This window comes from Petaurus breviceps, unplaced genomic scaffold (genome assembly GCF_028583685.1).
Source record: "Petaurus breviceps papuanus isolate PSGF00001 unplaced genomic scaffold, PetGlider_PUasm1.0 90700, whole genome shotgun sequence".
NCBI classification, from domain to species: Eukaryota; Metazoa; Chordata; class Mammalia; order Diprotodontia; family Petauridae; genus Petaurus; species Petaurus breviceps.
The window spans coordinates 1,658,552-1,686,366 of record NW_027187315.1 but is presented as its reverse complement, the minus strand read 5'-3'; the positions used below and the strand labels follow the sequence as shown (position 1 = coordinate 1,686,366).

General features: G+C 40.3%; 1 pseudogene; it reads right to left on the bottom strand.

Annotated features, from left to right (window-relative positions):
* LOC138144458 (THO complex subunit 4 pseudogene) overlaps nucleotides 1-20,860 on the bottom strand; it is a 64,032-nt pseudogene extending 43,172 nt beyond the window's left edge.
* Between the last annotated feature and the right edge of the window lie 6,955 nt (nucleotides 20,861-27,815).

Sequence of the window (27,815 nt, the reverse complement as noted above, 5' to 3'; positions counted from 1 at the left end):
CTCTCTCTCTCTCTCTCTCTCTCTCTCTCTCTCTCTCTCTCTCTCTCCTTTATTTCATGTGTTAATTAAACTATTTTGCTATTGGATTTATGTGTCTCCTGTATAGTCTAGTATCAGAGAATTAATTGGATGGTGAATGTGTTCTCAGTCCTTGGCACTGTGTAAAAGTAGGCCTAAGTTTACACCCCCTACGTGTGCTACTTGCAAAGTTGAAAGATCACTGGGTTTCCAAGACCGGTCATTCTGAAGAACTTGGCGAATTAGTTTAGTGAATATTTCTGTTAAAGAGTCCAGGTACCTCTAATCAAATACAAACTTTTGTTGTAACACAGTATGGGAGAGGAAGTAAAATCTGCACAAATACAAGGGAATATATAGTAAGTGACAGAGAAAAGGTACAAATAATATGCTAGGGGAAGCCAGAGGGAGATAGAGCAATTATTTTGAGTTATTGGGATTAGGAAGGCTTTTTAAACGAGGTCATCTTGGGTGGTAGCAGGGGGAATGGAAAGGAGGGGGCAAGAAAATTCATGGAGGTAGAATTGACAAGACATGATGACTGATTGGCTGCGGGAGCAAGAGAAAGAAATCAAAGATGTTTTGAGCCTGAGTGACAGGGAGAATGGTCCTGCCAGCTAACAGAAATAAGGAAATGTGGAGGAGGACATGGTTTAGTGGGAAGCAGAGAAGTAATAAGTTCAGCACCAGGTATTTGGAGTTTTAGGTAGTAACAAGATATAGGGTCATAGAGGTTAGAGCTGAAAGGGGGACTTGGAGATCATTTCCTTCAGATCCCTCATTTTATAGATGGGGAAACAGGGGCCTAGAGAATCTAACGGACATGCCCACAGTTATAAAGGTAAATAAGCAGCTGAGATGAAATTTTAATCCTCTGGTTCCAAATGCCATCTTCTTTTTGCTTCACCACTGACTCTCATTCAGGTGGGACTGTTCAGAAGGCAATTAGAAGGGCAGTTCTAGAGCACAGAAGAGGCCAGGACAAGTTTTAATAGTAGTAATGTATAGTAGCTTTAATAATAATCATAGAGGGGTGGCTGGGTAGCGTAGTTCAAATGTGACCTCAGACACTTAACACTTACTAGCTGTGTGACCTTGGGCAAGTCACTTAACCCCAATTGCCCTGCCTTCCCCCCTCCAAAACAAAAGCAAAAATCATCATCATCATCATCTTCATGGGGAGAAATGATAACTGAAGCTACAGGAATTGAGGTTGCCAGGCGTTCAAACATGGGGAGAAGGGAAATGAGGAAAGAATCTTGATGGGATATCTACAGTTGGAAGGGGAAGGAACAAGGAAGAGAGAGTCTGATTAGCAAGACAGGGATGGAATGAGGTTAGTGATTTTTCACAGAAACCAAAGGAAAGATAGACTGGCAGGAGTGAAAGATTGGTTAACAATGTCCCAGAGAAGACAAAAGATAATCAGGACTGAGACTTGTTCATTGGACCTGGAGATTGGAATGTTACCAGTATTCTTCAACTCAAGAGAAAATTGTGTTTTTAAATAAGTGTTTTATTGATGCCTAGTTTTTTAATATAACTGTTTATTCCCAATGACCTCCTCTAGCCTACAACCTCTCCATAGTCCTATAGTGCCCTCTCTCATAAAGAAGTATAGTTAAGCAAAACAAATCAACATATGTTCTATGCCAGAAATGTAGGCTTCATTTCACTCCCATAGTTCCCCCAAGAGAACTGTGGTCAGGAACTTTAAGCCATGAGAAGGAGAGTATCTTTGTCTTCTGAAGTCACAATTGGTCACTACATTAATCAGATTTCTGAAGTAGTAAGGATGTCTCACAGAGTCAAGAGGTGTAAACCAGGGGTTAAGGAGTGAAAGAGGTCAGGAGGAAAGCAGTGTATATCCACAACTCTTTCAAGGACTTTGATGATGAAAGGAAAAGGAGGGAGACTAATAATTTGAAGAGTCCAGAGGTAGTTTATTTTATTGTGATAAATGAGGTCTGTGCATGGTTATAAACCAAGAGGAAGGAACCAATGGAAGGGAAGAGAATTAAGGTGCAAGCAAAGGGCAAGATAATTGATGAAACAAAAGTAGGAGAGATGATACCAAGAGCACACGTATCTAGGTCTTGACCTTCTAAAAAGGATGCTTATTTCCATGAAACAGGAGGGAAGGAAGAGGGAATAAATGGAGATAGAGATGTACTTTGAAGTGAACTGGAATGTAAATGGAGGAAAGTTTGTATGGCCAGACTTGCTCTTTATAAAGTGGAAGGATAAGTTATTTGTTGTGAGCAAGACAGGCAGGAATGGGATTAGTAGTGAAGGAAAGATTTGGAATGATGAGAATATAAAGGGGTGGGGGTGGATTTGTACAATATTATGGAGATGGAATTGATAGGATCTGATGAGTGACTACTGTGAGATGTGTAAGCAAGGAAAGTTGAAGATAACCCCAAGGTCATAAACATGGGAAGCCAGGTGAATGGTGATGCTTTGGAGAGAGTGAAATCAGAGAAGCAGTTTTAGGGGGTGAAGGTAGAGTTGAATTTTGTTCTGTTAAGTTCTAGGTATTGAAGTGATAAATAGGTGGAGAAGCAACATGGTGTACTGGATAGAGAGGGGGCCTCAGAGTCAGGAAGACCTATGTTCAAATTCTAGTTCTGATATATATTGGTTGGTTGAATTTGGTAAGCCACTTAACTTCTCAGTGGTCCAGTCACCTAAGACTATGATCTAGAATTAGTCTGATTCCGATTTATATCAGTAGACAAAATTACCTTGAGAAAAGCTCTCTGTGCCAATGAAATACAGGTCTGGACTGAAAAGTCGGTGGAGATTTCTGATAGACAACTGGAAAATAGAAGGGAAGTCATGTCTAGGAATGAGTGTTTAGAGCTATTTGCATAGAGGTAATATTTGTGGGAATGAATGAGATTGTCAAAAAACAGTGTAAAAAAAAAGAGAAAGAGAGCCAAGGACAGACCCTTAGGGGACACACTCATTTTAAGGGTTAGAAAGAAAATGCAGAACCAGCAAAGGAGATAGGATGGGTAGTTAGAAAGGAAGAGAAACGGGAAAGGATTTTGTCTCTGAAGCTAAAAGGGATAATTAGTGTGTGTGTGGGGGGGGGGTGGCTAACCATTGTTGATTTCAGAAAAATAAAGGAAAATGGAGAGGGGGTGGGAAGGGAGTCATTCAATTCAATAACTTGGAGACCATTAATTACCCCAGAGAGAGCAATTTCAAGAAAATGGCAACAGTGATTGGAAGAGAAGACTAAAGAAATTAAGACAGGGCCTAACAGGTCATTTAGTTCAACCTGTACTCCCATTTTGAGTGGAAAATTTGATTTTTTAAAAATTTTTTTCAATGATCAAGTATTTTTTTCTTTCCTTCTCATCCCTTCACCAACCTGAGGGGAAAAAAAGAACCAGGGGGAAGCAAAACTCTTGTAACAAATATACATTGTCAAGCAGAACAAATTCTCACATCAGCCATGCTATATATTACACACACACATATACATGTGTGCACACATGCAGATGCACAGAGGTATACATATACACATGTGTATAAGTATGCATGTGTATGTAAATCATTCTGCATGCTGAGCCCATCACTTATCTGTCAGGAGGTGGACAACATACTTTATTAGTCCAACTCTAATCAATAAAAAAGTTTTCCTAAAATTAAACCAAAATCTATTTCTTTGCAACTTAGACACATTGTTCTTACTTCTACCCTTTGGACCCAAAGGACAAATTTAATCCCTCTTCCAAGTTTCTCTTCTCCTCTAAGACTTATGCTTTTTAGGCTAGACATCCATAGTTTCTTCAATGAATTCTCATCTTCCCTATTCTCCAGTTTTCTTGGTATCTTAGTACAGTTCTTCTGGACCTGATCCAGCTTAATAATTTCCTTATTAAAATATGGACCTGGAATCAAACATAATATTTCTAATGTGGACTGACTGGGGCAAAGGATAGCAGAAGTTTCATCTACTTAGTGTCACTATGCATCACATATATTCTAGGACACTAGATTTTTCCTCCTCCAGTGTTGACACAATCCATTGAAATATCCAAATATCTTTCAAATGAATTTTACTCTAGTCATACCTTTCCTATCCTATGCTCATGATGAAAATATTTGAATTTGTATAGAACTTTACATTTATCCCTGAGATCCTGAAATAATATAATAATCAATACCCCAAGGAAGCAGCAACATGAGCTGCCCAGGACTTTACCTCCAGAAGTGTACAGAGCTGGGTCCTAACATAAAGTCTGAAAGACAGGAAGTAATTTGGAAGAATAAGTAAACAAAGCAAGAACCTCACCATAATAAAAAGTTATTATCATGACAGGGGTGCTCAAGACAGAAACTCAGAAGAAGAAAATCACTCCAAGTCATCTATAATCAGGGGAGCAAAGTCCCAAAGAAAAATGCAGTATGGGCACAAAATCAATTAAAATTCCTGAAAAAAAAGATGAAAAGAGTTTAGAAAGTTGTGAGTTTTTTAAAAAAATAAATGAAAAGAGAATGCAAGCAGGAGAAAAATTGGAAAAGAAGTGAGAGCAATAGAAGAAGGAATTGGAAAGGGAATTAATAGCTTGGCACAAGAGGTATGAAACTTTGACCAAAAAACAAACTTCCTAAAAATGAAAATGTTTTAAAGAAGTCAATGACTCCATGAGACAATAAAAAAAAATATAAGAGCACAAAAGACTGAAAAAAAAAGAAAATGTAAAATATCTCATAGCAAAAACAACAGACTTGGAAAACAGATTGAGGAGAAAAAAAATTAAGAATCATTGGACCTGAATGTCATGACCAAATATAACATTTCAAGAAATCTTAAAAGAAGATATCTAGATCTCTTAGATTCAGAGGATAAAATAGAAATAGCAAGAATTCACCAGTTATCTTCAAAAAAACCCCAAAATGAAAACTCCTATAAACATTATAGCCAAAATCTAGGACTTTCGAGTCAAAGAAAAAATGTGGCAAGCATCCAGAAAGAAAAAAAAAAATGAAGTACTGCAGAGCCACTGTCAGAATTACACATAATTTAGTAGCTACCCCTATAAAAGAGAAAAAAGCTTGGAACAGGATATTTCAGAAGGTAATGGATATAGGCTTACAACCAAGAATTTATTCAGCAAAACTAAACATACTCCTATAGGGGAAAAAATAATGAAATCGAGGACTTCTAAACATTCCTGATGATAAAGCCAGAGCTGTGTAGAAACTTTGAAGTTTAAACCAGGGAGTTGAAACATGAAAAGATAAATATGAACAATCACTAGAAATTAGTTATAAATGGCTTACATTCAAATATGGGAAGATGATAAACGTGTCCCCTCTGAATTCTCCCTGTCATCATCAGGGTCATGTTGTTGTTGTTGTTGTCTAGTCATTTCAATCGTATCTGACCATGACCCCATTTGGGGTTTTATTTGCAAAGATACTAGAGTGGTTTTTGCCATTTCCTTCTCCAGCTCCTCTTATAGATGAGGAAACTGAAGGAAACAAAGTTAAATGGCCTGCTGGGGGTCACACAGGTAGTGTCTGAAGCCAGATTTGAACTCAGAAAGAGTCCTCTTCCTGATTGTAGGGCCATCATTCTATACACTGCACCACCTAGCTGCCCATCAAGATCATAGAGGGATTATAACTAGACAGGGTCTGGGAGTTGTTTTACTACTGTCTTGATGAACTTAAGAGAAGAATGGAAAGAGGAGGGAAGAGCAATACACTGGGGGCAGGGAAGGAAGGGGAGAAGAAATTATCTCACATGATCAGTATGTTCAAGTAGACATCTATAGAAATAACAAAATGGGACTGACTGAAACTTGAACCTTTCTCACTTGAATTGGTCAAAAGGGGAAAAAATACATGCATACAGTTGCGCACAGAAATATATTTCATTTAACAGGGAAATAGGAGGGAAATGGGAGAAGGTAGGAAGGGGGGGTTAGAGGGAGAACAGGTTAAGGGAGAGATTAGTTTTAAGCAAAATAAACTCTGGGGATGTATATACATATTTATGCCTTTTTTGAGGTGGCAAAGAATGGCAATACGAGGGGGTGCCCCTCAATTGGAGAATGGCTGAATCAGTGTTGTATATGAATGTGACAGAACCCTATTCTGCTGTAAGAATGATGGAGGAGATAGTTTCAGAACAACCTGGGAAGATTTGTATGAAATTATGCAGATCAAGGTGAACAGAAACAGAAGAGCAATTTACACAATGATAACAATATTATCAAGAAAACGACTTTGAAAGAATTAACCACTCTGATCTGCAAAATGACCAAACATAATTTCTGAGGACTAATGATGCTATCCACCTCCTAATAGAGAAATGAAGGATGCAGAGAGAAGAATGAAACTTTTTTTTTTTGGATCACTAATGAAGAAATTTATTTCCTTAACTATGCATATTTGTGACAGCAGTTTGAGACAGGATTTTTACAAATTGAAAAAATAAAATATATATTATATATATATGTATATTTATATATATATATATGTGTGTGTGTGTGTGTGTGTGTGTGTATGTGATTGTTGCAAAAATACAAAGGTCCCAAAGAAGAGATACATATTTCCCCAACTTCACTCCCTTACAGAAATGGGAGGTTCAAGGGTATGGTTCATTGTATGTATTTTCTGATATTTTCAATGGATTAATATTTTTGCTAATTTCTTTTTGCCTTTCCCCTTTTCCTTTAAAAATATTATTTTCCATATTGGATGACTTTCTGGGAAATGTAAGGAGAGAGATATTGGGAAAAATTTTGTTGATGCAAAAACAAAAGGTATAAGCAATATATATTTGTTATAAATATAATATATCATATATGCTATATAGTACATATATAATATGTGTGTATACACATACATATATGTATTTTTTTTTTCAGAATGAGCAGGGACTGGAAACTCTGAGCCATAGGTTTCTAAGTTTCAGGATTCCTGGAAAAATGTCCTGCCTCCTGCAAGTTTCTCCTGTCGTTCACTATGGTTCCTTGATTCTTTTCAGGAAACTTCAGTGACTTTCCATAGGATAAAATACAAACTTGTTGGCTTGGTCTTTAAATACTTTAAAATTCTGGCTCCAGTCTGTTTTCCCAAGGTGATTAGAGATTATTCCTCCTTATGTACTCTCCATTCCAGCCAGATTGACTTACAAGAGTCCTGGGCAAGCCATTTAACCTCTATTCACCTCAGTTTCCTCAGCTGTAAAATGCAGATAACAATTGCACCTACTTCCCACGGTTGTTGTGAGAATCAATTAAGATACTTATTATTATTTTGCAAAGCATGTAGCACATTGCTAGGCCCATAGTACATGTCATATAAATGCTCATTATCTCTTCCTCCCCACCCCGACTCCCACTTGCTGCTCTGAGCACACAGTACTTGGTCTCCTCCCTCAGTGCCTTTGTAAAAGCTATCCCCCCATTCCTATGACTGCCCCCCCCCGAAACCTCAGCTTCCTTTGAGTCTCTTCTTACATGCCACATCCTTCAAGAGACTTTTCCTGATTCTCCTTCACCCCCTGCCCCAGGGGAATCTCCTCACCCCCTTGCCCGATCTCCTTCCAAACCACCTGGCATTTATTTGGCTTACTCTGTTCACTTATCAGTGTAATTGCCTTCTCACCCTACTTAGAACGTCATCTCCTTGGTGGGGGATTGTTTGATGTGTGTGTCCAACAAAGTTTCTGACACATAGTTAACATGTGTTTGTTGATGACTTGATTGTACGTTTTCTCTCAGCACTCAGAATGGTGAATGGTACATAGTGGGTAAGATATAAATATTTGCAAATCAAGGGATGGATGACTGCCCAGGAGAGCCAAACGCTCCATGGTTCTCTTAGAGAATACATTCAGTTTTGCCAGGGAATGGTATCCTAGGACACTGTCCTTCCTCTCCCCAGACATTCAGACTTTCTTCTGTCTCAACCAGAAACTTGGTGTGTTTCTTTGATTATCATTTTATAATTTTAAAACAAATTCCCCATTTTGTGACCCCCAGCTAGCCTACCAAAAACCACAGAAGCTGGGAATCAGTCCCAGATGCATGGCTGACCTTAGATTTCCTTCCACTTTGAGGGTCCACAGGACATCCCCTTTATGCCTTTTTCCCTTTTCATTTCTTCCCCCATCTTGACATTATTCAGCCTCTTTGTTTCCATTTTCTTTTTAGGGTAGTGCAAGGAAACCTGTATATTAGCTATTACAGGGTTTTAATGGATCAGGATTTGACAGTGTGTCTTATCTGCTATCATCTTTTGTATGCTTGGGGAGAAAGGGATGAGATTTTCTCCTTTTATTGATGCTCAAACAGTAGGCACAGGGAAATGATGTGTGTGCCTCCTATTTTAAAGGCCTCATTCCTTTCTATAGTATACTTTCACCTATACTTCAAATTTAGTTGGAAATTATCTATTTTAATGTATTCTTACTGAAGCATTTCCTTCCTCCCTGGAAACATGAATTGTTTGATTTATAATAAAGGTTTATGTAAGCTATATCCAGGAAACCATCTGTTTTCTTACATGCAGAAAGTGTAACATTCCTTCTGGTGAATTCATCCAACTAGTACCCAAATTCTCAGGTTGGGTCCCTAGAGGGATGGTTACATTTACTAATCTTGTTCATAAGCCCTCCTCACCATGCTTTTTATTAACAATCAGCCAATAGATTCAATTAGCTCTTAGCAAAGACATTTACTAAGATAGCATAGTAAAGAACATTAGCTATAAACAGTCCCCCCAGTAAACCTCGAGCACACAAATATACATAATTCCAATGGGAAGATTGGACTCTATTTAGAATACTGAGTTCATGAGGCTCAGATGAAAGATACGAACATGGCAAAGGCAACCCACGAGTCCTGAGAGTTGAGGGCCTGCAAAGTCTTTCTTCTCTTCATAAGGCCCTCATGCTAGCTTTGCAGAGTCCTCTCTACATGTCCTAATTCTGGATTGCCAAGGATCCCACTTTTTTTTAAGCAATTGGGGTTAAGTAACTTGCTCAAGGTTACACGGCCAGTTATTTCTGGGTGTGGTGCTGAGTGTCTGAGCCCAGGATTTGATCTCCAGGTCATCCCAACAGTGGAGCCGGTGCTCTTACTCGCTGAGCCACCTGGCCGCCCCTAAGCAATTGGGGTTAAGTAACTTGCTCAAGGTTACATGGCCAGGTGTTTCTGGGTGGGTGCTAAGTGTCTGAGCCCGGGATTCGATGTCCAGGTCATCCTGACACTGGGGCTGGTGCTCTTACCCGCTATGCTACCTGGCCACCCCAAGGATCCCACTTCTTAAAGATGCTTCCTCTCTCAGGTGACTATCCTTCTGTCTCTATTTTATTTTTCTCCCCAATTTATTAAATTGTATATTTTTAGTTTTCAACATTCACTTCCATGAGTTTTAAATTTTCTCCCCCTCCCTCCTTGAAGATAACTTACAATCTGATATGGGCTCTACACATTCATTCCTATTAAACACATTTTCACATTAGTCATGTTCCATAGAAGAACTATAATAAGAAAAACCACAAGAAAGAAAAAAAAACAAAATAAAACAAAACAAAAAATCAAATAGTCTGCTTTGTTCTACATTCCAACCCCATCGCTCTCTCTCTGGATGTGTCTGGCATTTTCTATCACATGTCCTTTGGAATTGCTTTATAGGTCCTTGCATTGCTGAGAATGTCTAAGTCCATCAAAATCAGTCCTTGCACACTGTAGCTGTTACTGTGTACAATATTCTCCTGGTTCTGCTCTTCTCACTCAGCATCAGTTCATATAAGTCCAGGTTTCTCCGAAGTTCACCTCTTCATCATTTCTTATAGCACAATAGCATTCCATTACATTCATATACCACAACTTGTTTAGCCATTCCCCAATTGATGGGCATCCCCTTGATTTCCAGTTCTTGGCCACCACAAAAAGAGCTGCTATAAATATTTTTGTACATGTGGGTCCTTTTTCTGTCTTCATTTTATCTGGAATGTGTGTCTCTGCCTCCCACTGGATGCAGTGTCTCTTACTGGTCCAGTAACTCCCACCAAAGCTACAGGGCTGATTAAGGAAGAAGGGAAAAATAAATCCCCTCCTTCTCCATCCCCCAGGAATCTCACTCTATGACTACTTTCAGCCTTGCCTGCCTCCTACAATCCATTCCTTTCTAAACTCATTCAGAGGAACAGTCCAACCTTACAAAGGAATCAGAGTATAGATGCATCCTTCAGGTACTCCTAACATATCAGAAACATTTTGTGATTACATTCTGGATCTTCAGTGATCCTATCAATGGAGATGGGCAGGAGAATTTCAAAGCAAGACCCTGAAATTCCTTTATCAAGGAAAGTAAAGTCATGTGGAATCCAGTTTCTCACTTTTTTATATTCCATTTCTACTCAGCGATGATTACACTGTTCTTAGATCCTCCAGCAGCAAGAGGACAGTTCTCAGCATTAGCCTTGAATTCCCATGTGCACATTTTAAACTAAATTCTAATGTCACATCTATAGAGCTCTTATGTGTGTTTGGGGAGTGGGGAGTGTTATGATTGGCTACCCCTCACCTCCTCTAGACACCGAACCAAAGGAAACAGATTAAAATAACAAGTGGAAATCAACTGGAACAGGAGGGATTTGAATTAGACTTTAGGAAGAACTTCCTAAGAGCAAAATTAATAAAGACTGAAATACATGATAGAGGTAGGTAGTGAATTATCCTTCCCAAAGGTTTTTAAAAAGAGGACAGAAATTTGTCTCCCTGGAATGATCCAGATTCTTTTCTGTCTGGAGGAAAGAGATAAACTAGGAGTCTGAATGAACAGTCTTGAAATTTCCTGATTTGATGAAAATCTATCATTTTTTTTCTGAGTGGATTTTCATAACACTAAAGGAAGAGTATAAGAAGTTCCAAAGCAAGGGAAAGTTCTTTTGGGTTCACAGTTTGCTGACCTGTTTTATAAATGGCCAGAAAAGGAAAAAAAACTTTCAAGGAGACAGTCTGACATGATTAATTTCCACGTTGGAGAAAACTTTATTAGATAAACATGTCTTAGAACATATTTGAGCTGCGTTTGTGGTAACTTGTGTGAGGGATGACCTGCAGTGAAGTTTCCCCATTCTGAACATCCTATATACATTCTTATTACTTCCTTATATTTTGTAACTAAGTTCAATATTGCTTACACATACACACACATATGTAAGTCATTGTGTATTTCAAGGTAATGTAAGAGCTATTGAGTATTAATACAATTGATTGGATTAACTATTGAGACCAAATTAGAAGTGTTTTTAGTTTGGGGAAAGGAATGGTAGTTGAGAGGTAGCAAAGGGTTAAGTTTCTATAGAACTGCAAGAATTGCTGAAACAAGACTACTGATAAAAAGTATCAGACAGTAGCCTTGGGAAGAAGTTTGAGTTCCCAGAGAACTCCTAGATAATACTAAAAATGAAGTAATGTTGGCAGCAGCAGGTGGATTTGACCAATCAGAAAGTAGACAGTGACCTTGTGTAATGTAATGCCAAGGAAAGGCAACTTCCCAAGCTTCAAAATACCAGCATAGGTGCTCTCGTTTTTATCCAGTGACAAATTAAGAACAGAGAAGATCAAAATATGACATCATTCAAAATACAGCATTTACTAAGTGTGATTAAATAATCTCCAAGTACTACCCCACCCCAGGACCTTACATTCATTCAATCAATTACAAAGTCCCTGTTCTAAATACTACTCCACCCCTAGGCTGTACCTTCATTTAGTCCATCACAAAGCCCCTCTTCTCAAATGGAGATTAGTTTCCAATCATAAGTAAAGTACATCCATCTGTTCAATCATGGAACACAAAAAGGTCAAAAGTTTCCCACCCCTGGATCACAATTGAATCTCCCCCAGAGTTACAACAAGTTTAAGCACAGCACTTAATACCCAAATGGAGGTCTTTTCTTCATCTTGACACTGAGGCAAGTTCTCAGCAATCTTTGTTCCTGGGGAGACAAAGCTTAGCAAGGCCACAAGATACATTGCCAGTCTCTTTGTTAATTCATCCTCTGTCTGCAGAACAGTCCTAGGATCCCTGAAAACATTAGCAAAACCCTCTCCCAGGATTTCTGTAAACATACAACAAGAAAATCCTTATTCAGGGCTTCTAAACCAACAGAAAGGTTCCCAGACTCCTGCAACAACAGCACTGTCCTTCACCAGTGGACAGTATTCACTCTGTCTGCAGGACAGTCTCAGTACTCTGAAACAACAGAAAGGTTCCCAGACCCCTGCAACAACAGCACTGTCCTTCACCAGTGGACAGTATTCACTCTCTGTCTGCAGGACAGTCTCAGTAGCTCTTAACCAACAGCCAGGTTCCAGAACTTCTTCAACAATAGGACTGTCTTTCACCAGTGGACAAATCTGGCAAAACAACATCGAAACAAAGTACCAGCAAAACAGCCATGTCTCCTCAGTCCTTGGCAGCTCCGGGGGCAGGTCTCAAAAGTCCAGGGCAATTCAAAGTGGCCCTCAGCAATCCTCTCAGTCTCTCTCTGCCACCACAAGTGCTGCTTCCAAAACGTTCTTCTGCCTCTCTCTTGTGTCTCTCCAAATCCACGTCACCAGCTTCTCCCAGTTCAGCACTCTCTTTTCAAGTCAACAAGTCCAACCCACAGGTGGGATTAACAAGCTCTGGGTTTTAACACAATCAAACCAAAAACCAAGCCAATACAGGGGAATCTTTAAATGCCATTACTATTATACCTTGGGACACTCAGGCCCAGATAAGGACACATCTAGGTTGGACTGAAGGGGATTCAGTATTCTGAGGTTGTTACTAAGCTTGTGTAGTAGACCTCATGTATTATGTATGTTATCTAACAAAATTAGAGCCTCATTAGTAATAATTAGGTTAATGTTTGGGAGGGGTGGGTAACCCTTGCTTATTTAAACCAGTTTCTGCTTCTGTACCTCGGCCTCCTCTCTCTCGTGCTGTACCAGAGACTGGACCTCCCAATTCACGCGAGATTCTAATAAAACTACCTTCACTTTGAGAGGTCTCTGAGTAGTCAATTTGGGTCAGGGTCTCCGCACCCCACACACTTGGACAGACCCCAGAGTCAAAACACCAGAATGAATTATTTTTCACAAGAAACTAATTCTGCTATGACTTAGTCATACAAATGAGATTTAAGCAGCTACACAACCACTATATGTGGCATCCCACTTGTAGCAAGACAAATATCAGAATAAACTCACAAATATACAGGGCATCAAAGGCATTTAGCCCCTGAGACACTAATAAGATTTACTCTGTACCTATCCCAACCTCCATCTCTGAATTTCTCTTCCTGGTTTTATGTTCAGGAAAACCTCCCATATCCATTTCCATCACAGGTGAAAAATAAAAGCAGCTGGAAAATCATTTATCTGGTGGGAATAAAATCATAGTTTATCCAACATGGAGATTTTATGGAGAGAGACCGATATACAACCTCAGATTCATTTTTCAACACAGAAGAAGTCAGGGTGTCTCCTTCAAGGACAAGGACACAATCAGCAAACACAAGTTTTAGAGAAGATACCAGCAAATGAATACAGCCGAGCAGGGAGTGCTGAGAGTCCAAAGTGCCCACAGGTAGCAGCCTATGGTGGCTAATCAGCCAGCAGCAAGACAAGAACAGGGAATTCTATTTCTCAGCTCAGTGGGTTTAGAAACAAGAGGGGGAAAAAAAAGCAAAATACCACACACTACTAGTGTAGCAAGAAAGCCTTAATCTCTAAAATGTTGCCACTGGGGGCTGTCAAATGGGAAATGAGGAGCAAGCCCACCTTGGTCTTGGCAATCCAATAGCCTTCTAATTAAACAACAGTAACAGCCTGTGCTTCCTAATGATCTTCCAGTCAGCCTTGCTCAGTCTAATCTTTACTTGCTTTGTGTGTCCTTGAGAATATGAAAGCATACAAGGGCTGCCTCTTAGCTTGGACCAGGTCCATTTAATTCTGATGGAAAGGACTGCTGGGTCACTGGTCCCCTGGAGAAGGGAGTCAGGAGGCAGCTAGAAGCTAGATTATCTACCAGCTTTCTTCTCTGAAGGGAAAGGAAGACAGGAATACCATCCCACTCTGCAGCTAATTTCCCAAGTAATAAGAAAGGTATTAAGTATGAGTGTTTGAATGCACTAAGTTTAGAAGAGAAAAAGTTAATCCCTATGTCCACTATGGACTTAATCACTGATTGAAAATATGTACTTTCACCTTCTACTCTTTCAGTTTCCTCATTTATAAAATGAGCATAATAATAAGTGATATCTTGAAAATGAATTTAAAGATCACCCAATGTCTCTAAAGTCCTATGAATCCTACCTCAAAAGATGAGTAAGGTATAATTGTACATCACCATCATCATTATTCATTATCATCATTTTGTGGATTCAAGAATTGTTGTTTAGTCATATCTGACTTTTCATGTTCCTATTTGGAGTTTTCTTGGCAAAAATAACTGAAGTGGTTTGTCATTTACTTCTCCAGTTCATTTTAGAGATGAGGAAAACAAGGTAAACAGGGTTAAGTGACTTGTCCAGGGTCACACATCTAGTAAGTGTCTGACACCAGATTTGAATTCAGGAAGATGAGCCTTCCTGACTTCAGGCCTGGCACTCTATGCACTATGGTACTACCTAGCTGTTCCTTTCCCCCCATATACACTGAGATCCAGTGACCCTGACCTTCTTACTCTTCCTTATATAAGATGTTCACCTCCAGACTCCAGGCATTTTCACTGACTATTCCTCATACTTGGAATACTCTCCTTCCTTATATCCACCTTCTGGCCTTCCTGGATTTCTGTAAGTATCATCTAAAATCTCATCCTCTATACGATGGTCTCTCAGGTGGCACAGTGGATAGAGTATTGACTTGGAGTCAGGAAGACCTGAGTTCAAATTCAGACTCAGATGCTTACTAGCTGGGCAAGTCCCTAACCACTATCTGGGAACCACTATCTTTCTCATGCTCTGTAATAATAAGTCTTCTCTACCGGAAGTATTATTTTCATTAAAAAGAAAAGAAAAGAAAACATTTCCGTGGAGGGCTAGTAAACTCCTTTTGAAAAATCTAGGCTTTGTCACCAGTGAATGAAGGGCAGGCAGGAGAAGGAAGGGTCCAAGTTTAGGTTAGGAGAATCTGAGGGAATTGGTGCCCTTAATTGTAAAATGGATATAAAAATAGCATCTATTTTGGAGGGTTGCTGTAAGGATCAAATGAAATGTTAATATTTGTAAAAAGCACTTAACACAGTGTCTGAAACATAGTAGGTGCTTTATGTTTATTCTTTCCCCCTTCCCCATTCTGGCACCTTTCCTTTACCCATTATCCTCAACTATATTGTTTGTTCATAACTGCATTTCCTGTTATCTTCCCCATTAGGCTATGAGCTCCTTGAGAGCAGGGACTGTCTTTTGCACTTAACACAGTGCCTGGAACATTGTAGGTATTTAATTGATATTTGATTTTTGATACTTTGATTACTTGATAGTTGATTAATTGATTTCATTGATTACTCTCTTCTGGCTTCCAAGCCTTTTAGATACTTATTTGTTTAGGATTTTTTTTTTGGAAAGTTCTTTGATATGAAGAATACAAATTTAATCACTTTCAAAATTTCATAACTTTGAAATAAACACCTGATTTGTTTTTATTATGGAGTTAACCTTAGCAAATGTTAATAAATGTCTCAGATTATTACCTTTATTGTCACAGTTTCAAAGGTGAAATCCAAGATACAGAACTGAAGCTAACTTTCTTTGGTGTGTCTAGTGTGTCATTGGTGTGTTCTTAGGTCCTGATATGGACACTGGCTAATGTCACTACTATCTAGGAACACTGTCACTAGCTCCAGTAGACACCCTAGACAGTTTCTTCCAGTCTTTCAAGTCCAGAGAACTGTTATCTGGTCTGTGTGGTAATGGAGGAAGGTGGGAGAAATTACTCTTTTCCAACCTTTCCCTCTTCTCCCAGGGCAATTCTTCTCTCTTTGCAATTCTCTGAAGACCTCGGGGCTAGATACAACAGTGAAATTCTGAATGGGCATCCTCTGAACTGGCCCAATCCTGATTCTTTCCACTCATCCCAAGATACATTTTCTTTATGGCATCCTTGACTTTCATTTAATGACCCCAAACCCCCCTTGATCCTTTCGATTTGAATAAGAATTTATCCACTCCTGATTCTTTTTTTTTTTTTTTGCCTTTTTTTGGAGGGCAGTTGGGGTTAAGTAACTTGCCCAAAGTTACACGGCTAGTTTTTGTGTGTGGGTGTTAACTGTCTGAGACCAGAACCGAACTTCCTCCTGACTCCAGGGCCGGTGCTTTACTCACTGCGCCACCTAGCTGCCCCCGCTTTGCATTGATTCTACTGAGATGTCTGGGCTGTAAGCATTTACACTAATTATATGAATGTGTATCTTTCATTACCACTTTAGGAAATAATCTCCTTGAGGACAAGACACTTTTTTCAGTGAGTTAGGAGGCTTACTCTAATCAATTTTAAGAAGACTGATAATGTTTTGGTATAGATTTTTCATGCTTTGTAATAAGTATCACTAATGGAAGTATTATTTTCATTAAAAAAAAAAAAAAAGAAAATATTTCCATGGAGGGCTAATAAACTCCTTTTGAAAAATCTAGGCTTTGTCACTAGTGAATCAAGGGGAAGCAGAAGGAAGGGTCCAAGTTTAGGTTAGGAGAATCTGAGGGAATTGGAGTTCCCTAGCAGCAAGGCCAAGACTGGTGGTAGCAACGTACAGGTACAGAAGTGTGTTAAGATCTTGACAGCTTTGGGGGTGCCAGCCAATTTAATTCAGGAGCAGCTGGAGACAAAGTGGAGAGAGCACAGAGTTTGGAGTCAAGAAAAATCTAAGTTCAAATCTCACCTAGCTGTGTTACCCCGGGCAAGTCACTTAATCCTGTTGGCCTTAGTTTCCTCATCTGTAAAATGGGAATAATAATAGAACATATTTCCCAGGATGGTTGTGAGGATCAACTGAGATAATGACTTTAAAGTGCTTAGAACAGTGTCTGGTACATAGTAAATATTATTAGCAAGCATTTCTTAAATGCATGCCATGTGCTAGGCCCTGGCATGCAAACTGAAATGTCCTTGTCCTCAAGAGTTTAACATTGTAAAGCTTAAAATCAAGCAAAGCAGAAATTGGGGGAGGGGGAGGAGAAGAAAAGAAAAGAAAAATCCCACCCTTCCCTGGTGTAGGATTCTGAGAGCCAGACCCCTTTTGTGGCTGGAGGTCTGCTTCTTTATTTACACCCCTGAAATGTAGATAAAGGAAGACCCATATAGTGGAATTCACCAAGGAAAGCAGGGATGATGAAGACTGAAAAGGCTTCCAACAAGGCTGGGCCTTCACCCTCTGCCCAAGTAGCCCCTTGTACTCACTTCCCATCCATCTCCTAAGGACAGGAAGGAAGATGTGTTTTCTCAGTGTGCATCCCTCCCTTCTTTTCAGGAACAGAGGGCTATCAGTGTGGGACATTGCTAATGTGTCATTTGATTTTATTGAACTGTTCTTTTTGCCCTAATTCTTTTTTTTACTCTAAGTAAAAGGATGACTTTCTGGGTAGAGAAGAGGGAGAGAAAAGGAATATATATATTTGGAAATAAAGGTGGTTCAAAAACAAGATATTAATAATTTTTTAAAAAATATATGCTTTATCATCAGGAGCCAAAAAGACCTTTCCTCCCATTTGAAACTGTTTACCCCAGAAAGGAACTGAAAATCAGGTATATATTGTCCATCTTTCACAACCAGGCTTGGCCCAGGCTCTTTCCAGGACCTGACGTCTCAATTCTGCCACCCCTCATCCCTTCTTCCCCCGGCTCCATTAGAGCAAAGGACCTCCTCCTTCTTCAGCTGGGACAGCTGCCAGGGAAGGGCTGCAGGGTAGTGTGTTTCAATAATACTAAACAATGGATTAATTACACTGCCAGCCTGGTTAGTTGACACTCCCGGTGCCACTCCTATGGAGGGAAGGCGAATACTCGTCACCAGAAGACAACAACGGCATGAAACACTGTGGGAAGCCTTGCAGCGCCCACTGGGAAGCCCTTGGCTTATTTCTTACCAGTTCGCCTGATCTATTAAAGTCATTAAGCCAAATCCCCCTTAATAGACTTGAGGTGGGGTGTGTGTGTGTGTGTGTGTGTGTGTGTGTGTGTGCTTTTTTCATGGTTCATTCTATTAGCTCTGGGTTTTTTTTAATTATTTTTTTTCTATTAAGAAATTTCTTTCTCTCCCACCTCTCTAATTCAGGGGTGGGAGGTGGGGAACCTTTGTAACAAATATTTCTGCTTGTTTCTGAAAACATCTGGAGACTTACAAGGGTAGTCTTCCCTGCTGTACTGTGTTTCCCCCAACGAGACTACATTTCAGGGGGGCTGCTGGGCTGGCACTACCCTCTCCCTCCCACCTGGCTGTGCTGATGAAGAGACCCCAGCAGCTGCATTATCCTTAGAACACAGACAGCTGGCCCAAAGAAGGTCAGCTTCAGAAACCAGACTGCTAATTAGGTCACATTCCACTTCCTGCTGCTCTGTATTTAATTTTCAGAAAACGTTCAACTGAAAGCCGGGAAGGGGGGGAGGGGGGCCAGAGCCCCATTCACCAGAATGCTAATGCCTTCAAGGGCCCTGTTCTCCTGTTGGCTGGGCTTCCCTGCCCAGGCTTGCAACACAAAGGATGGCTTCAGAGACCTGGAGGGAAGCTAGCTTCGAATTCGAAGGGTGCCAGGGGAGGTGGGGGGGCGGAGGAGGAGGAGAAGGACGAGGAGCAGGCAGGGAGGAGGAGGAAGGGAAGAAGTTCTAGACATATTTGTCTCCCCAGAAACTAGAGACCATTTGCATTTTTAGGGCAAGGCCTAATCGCTAGGCAAGTCTGTGCCAGCATAGGGGAGATACATGAGTAGCTACTGAAATAGTTTATAGAACCTACCCTCTCTAACAACACATATTACATTTCAAATAAGCCAACAACTCTCATTAGTTTTATTGGTGGGCTTCTCACACAAATCCTGAGAGGTAAATGCTTATTTTTAAAAAATAAAAATAGCTAACATTTATATGGCATTCGCTATGTGCCAGGCCCTGTGCTAAGGGCTTTACAATTATTCTCATTTGATCCTCACGGCAATGTTGCAAAGAAGGTGTTATTCTTATCCCCTTTTTACGGAGGAAGAGACTGAGGCAAACAAAAGTGAATTATTTGTCCATGGTCACAGCTAGTAATTGTTTGAAGCTGATCTTGAACTCAGGCCTTCCTGACTCTAGGCTCAGAGATTTATCCCATTGTACCAACCTGCCCCCTTATTCAGTGCTTTTAGGTGGTTTTTTATTTGTTTGTTTGTTTTTGTATGTTTGTTCTCTTAGACTCTCAGAACCTATGGCAATAGGCACAAATTCCAACAGCAGTTTCTAGCCATCAGGAAAGCTTTGAGGCTAGGCAAGGCTGTCAGCTGTGTTTGTCCTCTAAAGAACATTAATTGGATTTGGAGTCAAAGAATTTGGATTGGGGGCAGCAAGGTGGCGAAGTGAATAGAGCACCGGCCCTGGAGTCAGGAGGACTTGAGTTCAAATCTGACCTCAGACACTTAACATGTACTTAGCTGTGTGACCTTGGGCAAGTCACTTACCCCTGTCTTCGCTCCTCCAAAATGCAAAAAGAAAAAGAAAAAAAAGAATTGGAATTGGAATCCAGGACTTGCTATTTACTAGTTGTATGTGACCTTAGGCAACAAATCACTTAACTTCTCCAGGATCCAGTCTCCTTTCATCAATAAAATGAGAAGTTGAACTCTGAAGTCCCTTTCAGTTCTAGATCTGGGATCCTAAGGGAGTCTCTGATCCTAATAAGGTATGAAGAGTTTTCTATCCTCATCAAAGGAAAATCATAGAGCCTGGAGGTAAATATTGTTTTCCAGACTTAAATCTTCTATAGGAGGCATTGATTTGCATGCTTAGTCCTCATTTTACCCTTTGGGAAGTATATAGAGGATGGGCTTTATGTCTAGGACTTCTGTCCTATGGCTGAGCCCAAAACTCTGTGCAGACATTCTTGGCTTGGTAAAGCCAGATCATCATTTTTCTTAGGGTCCTCTTTCTTCTTCCTTTTCCTCCTCTGTGGTAGATCTTTCCACCCATTTAGATACTCAGTGTCCTCAGTATTTCCTGCCTTCCACATAAACCACTTTAAAAATCTAAGGTATAAACCAGTTATTTATCCCTAGGTGCAAATTCAATCAGTTTTTCCACACTTCTGGATATAGGTAAATTTTCAGTCTTATCTCTCCTTGCAATGAAAAACTTTCTTTCCCCAATTAATAGCATTCCATGTGAGTGAGTAGAAGAGATAATTTTGGACAGGATGCCCTCCCTGAAATCATACCAGCCCAAGCCTTCTCAACTCAATTCCTCTTTTTAGCCAATGTGTGTGAGAGAGAGCAGGTGGAGAGGTCAGGGGGACATGGAGTGAAAGAAGACAAGCCCAAGACTCCATGAAAACCTAGGCTCCTTTCCTGAGAAAATTTGTAATGGGGATGGGATCTGAACCCCCAAAAGTCAAAGACCTTGTCTTAGGGATCTGGACCCCAAAAGGAAACAGGACCATATCTCAAAGACAATGTCTTTTTCCTTTTGGGGGTTTAGATCCCATTCTCATCATTTGCAAGCTTGTGAAACATGGAATAAATAAAAGCAACCAGAAAATCAGGATTAAGGCTCTATCAAGCCCTCATCACTGAGCCCTTTAAACAGCTTACTAACTCACACTACAGGACAAACTTACCTGTCATGTCTATTGCAATCCACCTGCCTTGCAGGGTTTTGCTATGATAAATGCCTCAGCCCAATCATGTTGCATCATGGCACCTCATGTGACCTAATTAGATTGTACCAGCCCTGGAAGATGTGACCATCGTCTGGAGAATGTTACCAGAAAATCACAGTACAATCTCTTTCCTTGGAACACCTTAAGCTTGTAGTAAAAGTAAATGCCTGCTAGGGGAATAGAGTTACCTAGAGAGAATTTAATTCAATCCCCTCATTTAAAGATGAGAAAAGCTAGACCCAGAACAGTGAAGGGACTGGCCCAAGGTCACCTAATTGCTAAGAAGCAGATATGATACCAGAACCTATACCCTTGGCTCACTTTGGTGCTCTTTTCACCATAATGTGTCCTCTAATAAGAAAAACTCTAGCCTTTAGACCAGAGAGATCAATGCCTACTGCTGCCCTGTTCTTCCCAACCAGTTTAACAAAATAAATATAAATACAAAACAAATATAAATAAAGATACAATAGAGCATCATCACGGTTGTTCAGTTGTTTCTGACTCTAATCCAACAGATAAGTCCATGGGGTTTTCTTGGCAAAGATACTGGAGAGGGTTGCTAATTCCTTCTCCAGTCTACCCCCTTTTTACAGATGAGGAACTCAGGCAAATAGGTGGTAAGTGATTATTTGTCCAGGGTCACACAGCTAGTAAGTGTCTGAGGCTAAATTCGAACTCAGATCTTCCTGACTCTAGGCCTGGTGCTCTATCTACTGTATCACCTAGCTGCCCCACAATAGTATGTGGTTTTCTAAGTCAGTATGTGGCCCCTAAGGATCTGTCTAATACAGTTTAGTGGCTATTTGAGTTTTGACCCCACTGCTTAAGACTATTAAGTATACGGATAATGTAAGGGTACAGATGTAATTTTTAGATTTTCCTAATAGACCAGATATGTACCAAAAATATGTACCAGCAGGATATTGTGGAAAATTACTGGATCAGGACTCAGGCCAAGTGAATCTGTAAGCCAGCTCAGACACTCATTGGCTGTGTAACTATGGACAAATCTCTTAAACTCACTAATCCTCTGATTCCTCACCTGTCAAATAAGGATAGTCCCATTTTCACAGTCTGCCTCACAGGGTGTCTATTAGGAAAGAATGTTATATATCTTGATGCAACAGAGAAATGTGAACTTTGTTATCAACAAATGTTTGAGGGCCTCTCCACCTACCTGATGCCCCTGGCATTCTTCTGAACTCCCTGTGTTTGCTGGAGTTCCTGTGTCCAGAGCCCAGGAATGCTCCGACCTCCTCACCTGTCACTGCTAGCTTCCTCAGCTTCCTTCAAGACACCTCAAAGCCTGCTTTCTTCAGGAGGCTTTTTCCTATCCACTCCTTCTAGTGCCTTGCCTCTGAGATGACATTTCCTGTACTTTGTGTGTATCTTGTATGTCCGTAGTCATTTGCCTGTTGTCTCCTACATTAAAACGTGAGCTCCTAATGATCTGGGAATGGGTTTTGACTTTCTTTGTATCTCCTGCACTTGGTACAGTCATAGTAGGTGCTTGATAAATGGTTGTTGACTGACAATAAGATCCTGTCATGCTACCATGCATAATATACTTATATAGTAGTTATTCTTAGATTGTTGATTATAACGGAAAGAGCTTAGAACCCCTGATGGAAGAGGGGCATGTCTTCTATATCCTTGTATCTTGTCCTGGCTCTCAGCAGAGAACTCTGGATAATAAACACCTACCAAATATTTGGTAAGTTGAATGATGTCTATTTCACAGACCTGCAGGCTCGGCCGACACACATTGAGCAAGGGATCATTGTTCTGCCTCATGGGTGCAACTCTCGTGCCCCAACACAGAACAAAAACACCCTAAATTTGCTGCTGGCTAAACAGCAAGTGCAATTACTCTGACACTTCATTTAACAGAGCAGAGGGAAATAAGCAAATTTTGAAAGATAAAATGCTGGTTATCTTCATGTCATTCCAACCATTTCCTCCCAACCTCTTCCTCCTCCTGGAGGAACATTACTAAGCCTGTTTTGCATGGTTATGAGGGAGAAGTAGGGGGAGAGGAAGAGAATAACATTCCAGATTCCTCATTGCTGCCAAACCTGCAGGATCTCATACCTGAAGCTTCTGATTCAGGGCCGAGTTACCCATGACTCAAAGGCTCAGATCCTGCCAATACGCACTAGGCCGGTATATCAGGAATGAGGCAAGCAGGAATTTTAATAAAGGGCGGAAAATACAATCAGCAGCTTCATCGCTGTGTGGAAGTTTCTAGATGTGCCATGACTAGGGTGCTAGTGTGTGTAGGTCTGAGCTGTGGTATGGAAAGTACAGTCACTGAGGAGCCAGGGGACATGTCTGCCCTCTAGTTAGATCCCATGCGGCCACTGTCTTTGTCTTGTGATCTCAGGCAATCAGTTAAATTGTTGTCTGTTTTAAATTTCTCTGAACTTAAGAAACACCAAATAAAATGGGTATTTACATACACATAATAGAGCAGAGGAAAAAAAAGATTGAATATGAAACTGAGAATCTGTTATATATAACTTCCTTTTCTTTTTAAATGTAAACAAAAAAATAGCTAACATTTGTGTAGTACTCACTATGTACTAGACCCTGTTCTAAATGCTTTACAAGTATTTTACCATTTAAACCTCACAACAAACTGGAGTGCTATTAGTATCTCCATTTTACAGATGAGGAAACTGAGGTAGGCAGAGGTGAAATGACTAGCCCAGGGTCACAGAGCTAATGAGTGTCCAAGGAGAGATTTGAACTCAGGTCTTCCTGACTCTAGGCTCAGTGTTCTATCAATTTCCCACCTACCTATTTTCAAAGCAGTCTTTCTTGTCTGTGATTTCTGTTTTCATCTGTGTTTTAATAAAATGTTTCAATGATCCTTTTTTCTTCCTTTTCATTTTCTTTTTCCTTCCTCCCTCCTTTCCTTCCTTCCTTCCTTCCTTCCTTCCTTCCTTCATTCTTTCCATCCTCTCTTTCTTTCTTTCCCCTCATGGCTCTCCTGACACTCTGAACTTCACAAGCATGTCTCAGATGCCTTCTCACCCTGGAAGTTCCTTTAGACTTCATGACCTTTTTGCTCTGGAACATATCTTCAAACACCCTTCTTCTGTTGCTGAGTTCCTTCTAGAATCTCTGCTTTCAGGAAGGCCCTGGGCCAGCTGTTCTTTATTCCTCTCCCATCTCTGCTTCTGATGCTCTAGAATTCACCACCAGGCCCCTGTACAAGTAGCTTCCTTCCTTCTTCTCTTTCCCCCCTCCTCAGTTCTCCTTTATGTATTGTCTTGCCCATCAGAATATGAGCTCCTTGAGGGTAGTGTCTGTATTCCTTTTGATTTTGTATTTGTATCCCCAGTTCTCATCACAATGCTGGGCACATAATAAATATGTACATAAATGCTTTCCTTTTGGGAAGGGTCGACTTGGCTACTCTATCCCTAGCTCCCTTCTTCTTCTTAGCCATTCCCACTGGAAAAGAAAAAAAAAACTTATAACAGGTATGCATAGTCCATCAATATGAAAGCAAATTTATCTATTAATTGTGCCTGAAAATGTATGTCTTATTTTGCATCTTGAGTCCATCACGTTTCAGAAAGGAGGTGAATAGCTTTCTTCATCAGTCCTATAGAATGGTGATTGGCCATTGCATTGATCAGAGTGCTTAAGTCTTCCAAAGTTGTTTTTCTTTATTATGCTGTCACTCTCATGGTTCTGCTTACTTTATTCAGCATGTGTTCATACATGTCTTCCTAGGTTTCTCTGAAACTTACCCTTTCATCATTTCTTTTTCTTTTTTTTTTTTTTTTTTGCCTTTTGGAGGGCAGTTGGGTTTAAGTAACTTGCCCGAGGTTACACGGCTAGTTTTTGTGTGTGTGTGGGTGTTGTGTCTGATGCCAGAACCAAACTTGGGTCCTCCTGACTCTGGGGCTGCCGCTTTACTCACTGCGCCACCTAGCTGCCCCTCATCATTTCTTATGATGCAATAATCTACAACTAATTCATATATCATTTTTTTCAGCCACTGCCCTTTGGTTTCTATGTCTTTGCCATAAGGAGCTTTAATATGTATTTTTTCGTACCCGTGGGTTCTTTTCTTCTTTCTTTGTTTTTTTCAGGGTAGAGACCTATCCCCAAATAAGTCTGTTTAAACTTGAATGCCCTCATTTTCCCAAGCTCTAAAATAAAGGTCTTGAACTCATTCAACAATTCATCGGGAACAGTCTTGGGCATTTCAGTGGATTTCCTGTTTGAGATAAGTCTACAACATCATAATGGTAGCCAATAAAGCTTCTATGAATCCAGGCTACTTTAAGATAAGAACAGTCACCAGGACTCGGGGCAGATGGGAAGAGGTAATTTCATTTGGCTCCCCATCGTCCATTTACAGTATTTCATTCAGTTCTAAGGGCTGCATTTTGAAAAAGGCACTGGTAGGTTGTAGAGTATCCAGTGGAAGATAATGACCAGGATAGTCAATGACCTGGAGATCATGCTGCCCAAGGATCAATTGAAGGAACTTGGGATGTTTAGCCTGGGGAAGAGAAGAACCAAGGTGGTTCATGATGTTTGTCTCCAAATATCTGAGAGGCCTGAAAGACATTAGACTTGTTCTGTTCATCCTTAGAAGACAGATGTAGTAGCAGGAGTGGAAGTAGCTTGGAGGCAAAATTAGGCAAACTTCCTAAACAATCAGTCAAAAACTGGAATAGGCTGTATGGGGAGGTCTTCGAGCAAAGGCAGAATGACTACTTGTTGAGCAGGTTTGAGAGCAGGGATCAGCTGGTCTAGCTGGCTTCTGAGGTCCCTTCTAGAGCTGAGATTCCGAGGCTTTTCCAACACTAAAGTTCTTTGGATTGGGGGAGGAGGAAGGGGCAGGGCTTCCTATTATAGGCTGGTTTCCAAAGTAGGACCTCATTTTCTTAGACAAGTTCTGAATTTCTCCGAAGGAACAGAAGTCCTTCCAGGAAGATCCCTGACCAGTTTTGTAAATGTAAGCTTACTAAAATAAAACAAACAAAAACAGTTTTACAGCTCCTCTTTATGTGTTGTTTTCTTCCATTAAAATGTAATCTCCACACTTTAGTAAGAAGTAACTAGCTTTTGTGGTACAATATTTATTAAGCAAGTCCAACATGGGAAGCTAAGTGGTGCAACAGATAGTGTGCCAGGGCTGGCATCAGGAAGACTCAACCTTCTGAGTTCAAATCTGACCTCAGACACTTACTAGTTGTGTGACCCTGGACAAGTCACTTAATCCTGTTCACCCGTTTCCTCGTTTGTAAAATGAGCTGGAGAAGGAAACAGCAAACTACTCCAATATCTTTACCAAGAAAACCCCAAATTGGGTCATTAAGAGTCAAAAATGACTAAACAACAACTACAAAACAGAGCTGATAGGTTGGCAACCCTGGCTGTGGGATAAAAAGTGGTAAGAAGAGGGTCCTTTGAGTCTCTTTTTTTATTTTGTTTTGTTTTTTGTTTTACTAAGAAATAGAAGATTCCCCATCTGTCAGCCACCAGGCTGGGGCTGTCTTACTGTAATGACTGCTTTGGGAGATGTGTTGGAGCAGCCTGGCTTGGATGTTAAATGGGGAAACTATCATCTCTTTTCCTTTTTCTTTCATACAGGAAAGCCTTTTGCAAAGTGGATTGGCTCTATCCACTCCTTGATAACACAAAACCCTGCTTTCAGGTATCAATTTACCTCCCATCAGCAGCAAGTTATTGTCTCCAGTCACAAAATGTCTGGATTTCATTCTCAGTGCTTACTCCCATTGACTTCAGGAGGCAATGGCAACCATCCTAGGTAAGGTGGATAAGGAGGATCTAGGATTCATGGGGAAAGATGATTCCATTCCAAGATATGGCACTGAATGAACCCAGAATAATGCCTAGAACCGTTTTCTGAAGCCTAAGGTAGCTCTTACACCGAATGACATTTCACATTCACTTGGAGCAACTCTTTAGTGAGGCATGTCCTTGGCCCAAACCCCAACAGCAGTGTTTGGACCAAAGGGCGCTGCTGATCCTTCTGGACTTGCTAGACACATCTCCTCTTGAACACTTAATAATAATAACTAGTATTTGTAGTGCTTTAAATTTAGTAAAGTGCATTATATATTTTATCTCATTTGATCTTTACAACAACCCTATGAGATAGGTGCTATTGTTTCTCATTTAACAGTTGAGGAAACTAAGGTTCAACGGTTAAGTGACTTACCCAGGGTCACAAGTGTCTGAAACAGGACTTGAACTAGGGTCTTCCTTATTCCAAGTACAGTATATATGCAATTCATTATTATCTGAGAGTCACAGAGCACAAGGAAATAATCTGGGCACTATAGAAAACAAGGGAGATTTACTTCCTGGCCCCTACTAGCTTATTTTTTCTAAGAAAGAAACAGAAGGTCAAACATACCCACAAGGTAGAGAAAAACAAAAAACAAAACAAAATAAAACAAAAACCAAGCAAAAGTTGTTATTCAGTCATGTCCAACTCTAGGTAACCCCATGGACCTATCCATGAGGTTTTCTTGGCAAAGATATTGGAGTGATTTGCCATTTCTTTCTCCAGTGTGTCTTCATTTTACAGATGAGGAACTGAGGTAAATATGGGTTAAGTGACTTGCCCAGAGTCACACAACTCATAAGTATCTGAGGCTGAGTTTGAACTCAGATCTTCCTGACTCCAGACCAGATGCTCTATCCCCTGTGCCACCTAGCTACCCAAGAACAAAACAACCTCTCTGAAAAGCTCCCCGAGTATGATCTAGTTCTGAGTACAAGTAGTTATTATTCTCACATACCCTAAAGTGGATCAGACCTCAAACCAGATTCCTGCATCTTTCCTATAGCAGATTAACCGGAGTTCTGCTGGTTTGGTTTCAATTTCCTTCCTTCCTTCCTTCCTTCCTTCCTTCCTTCCT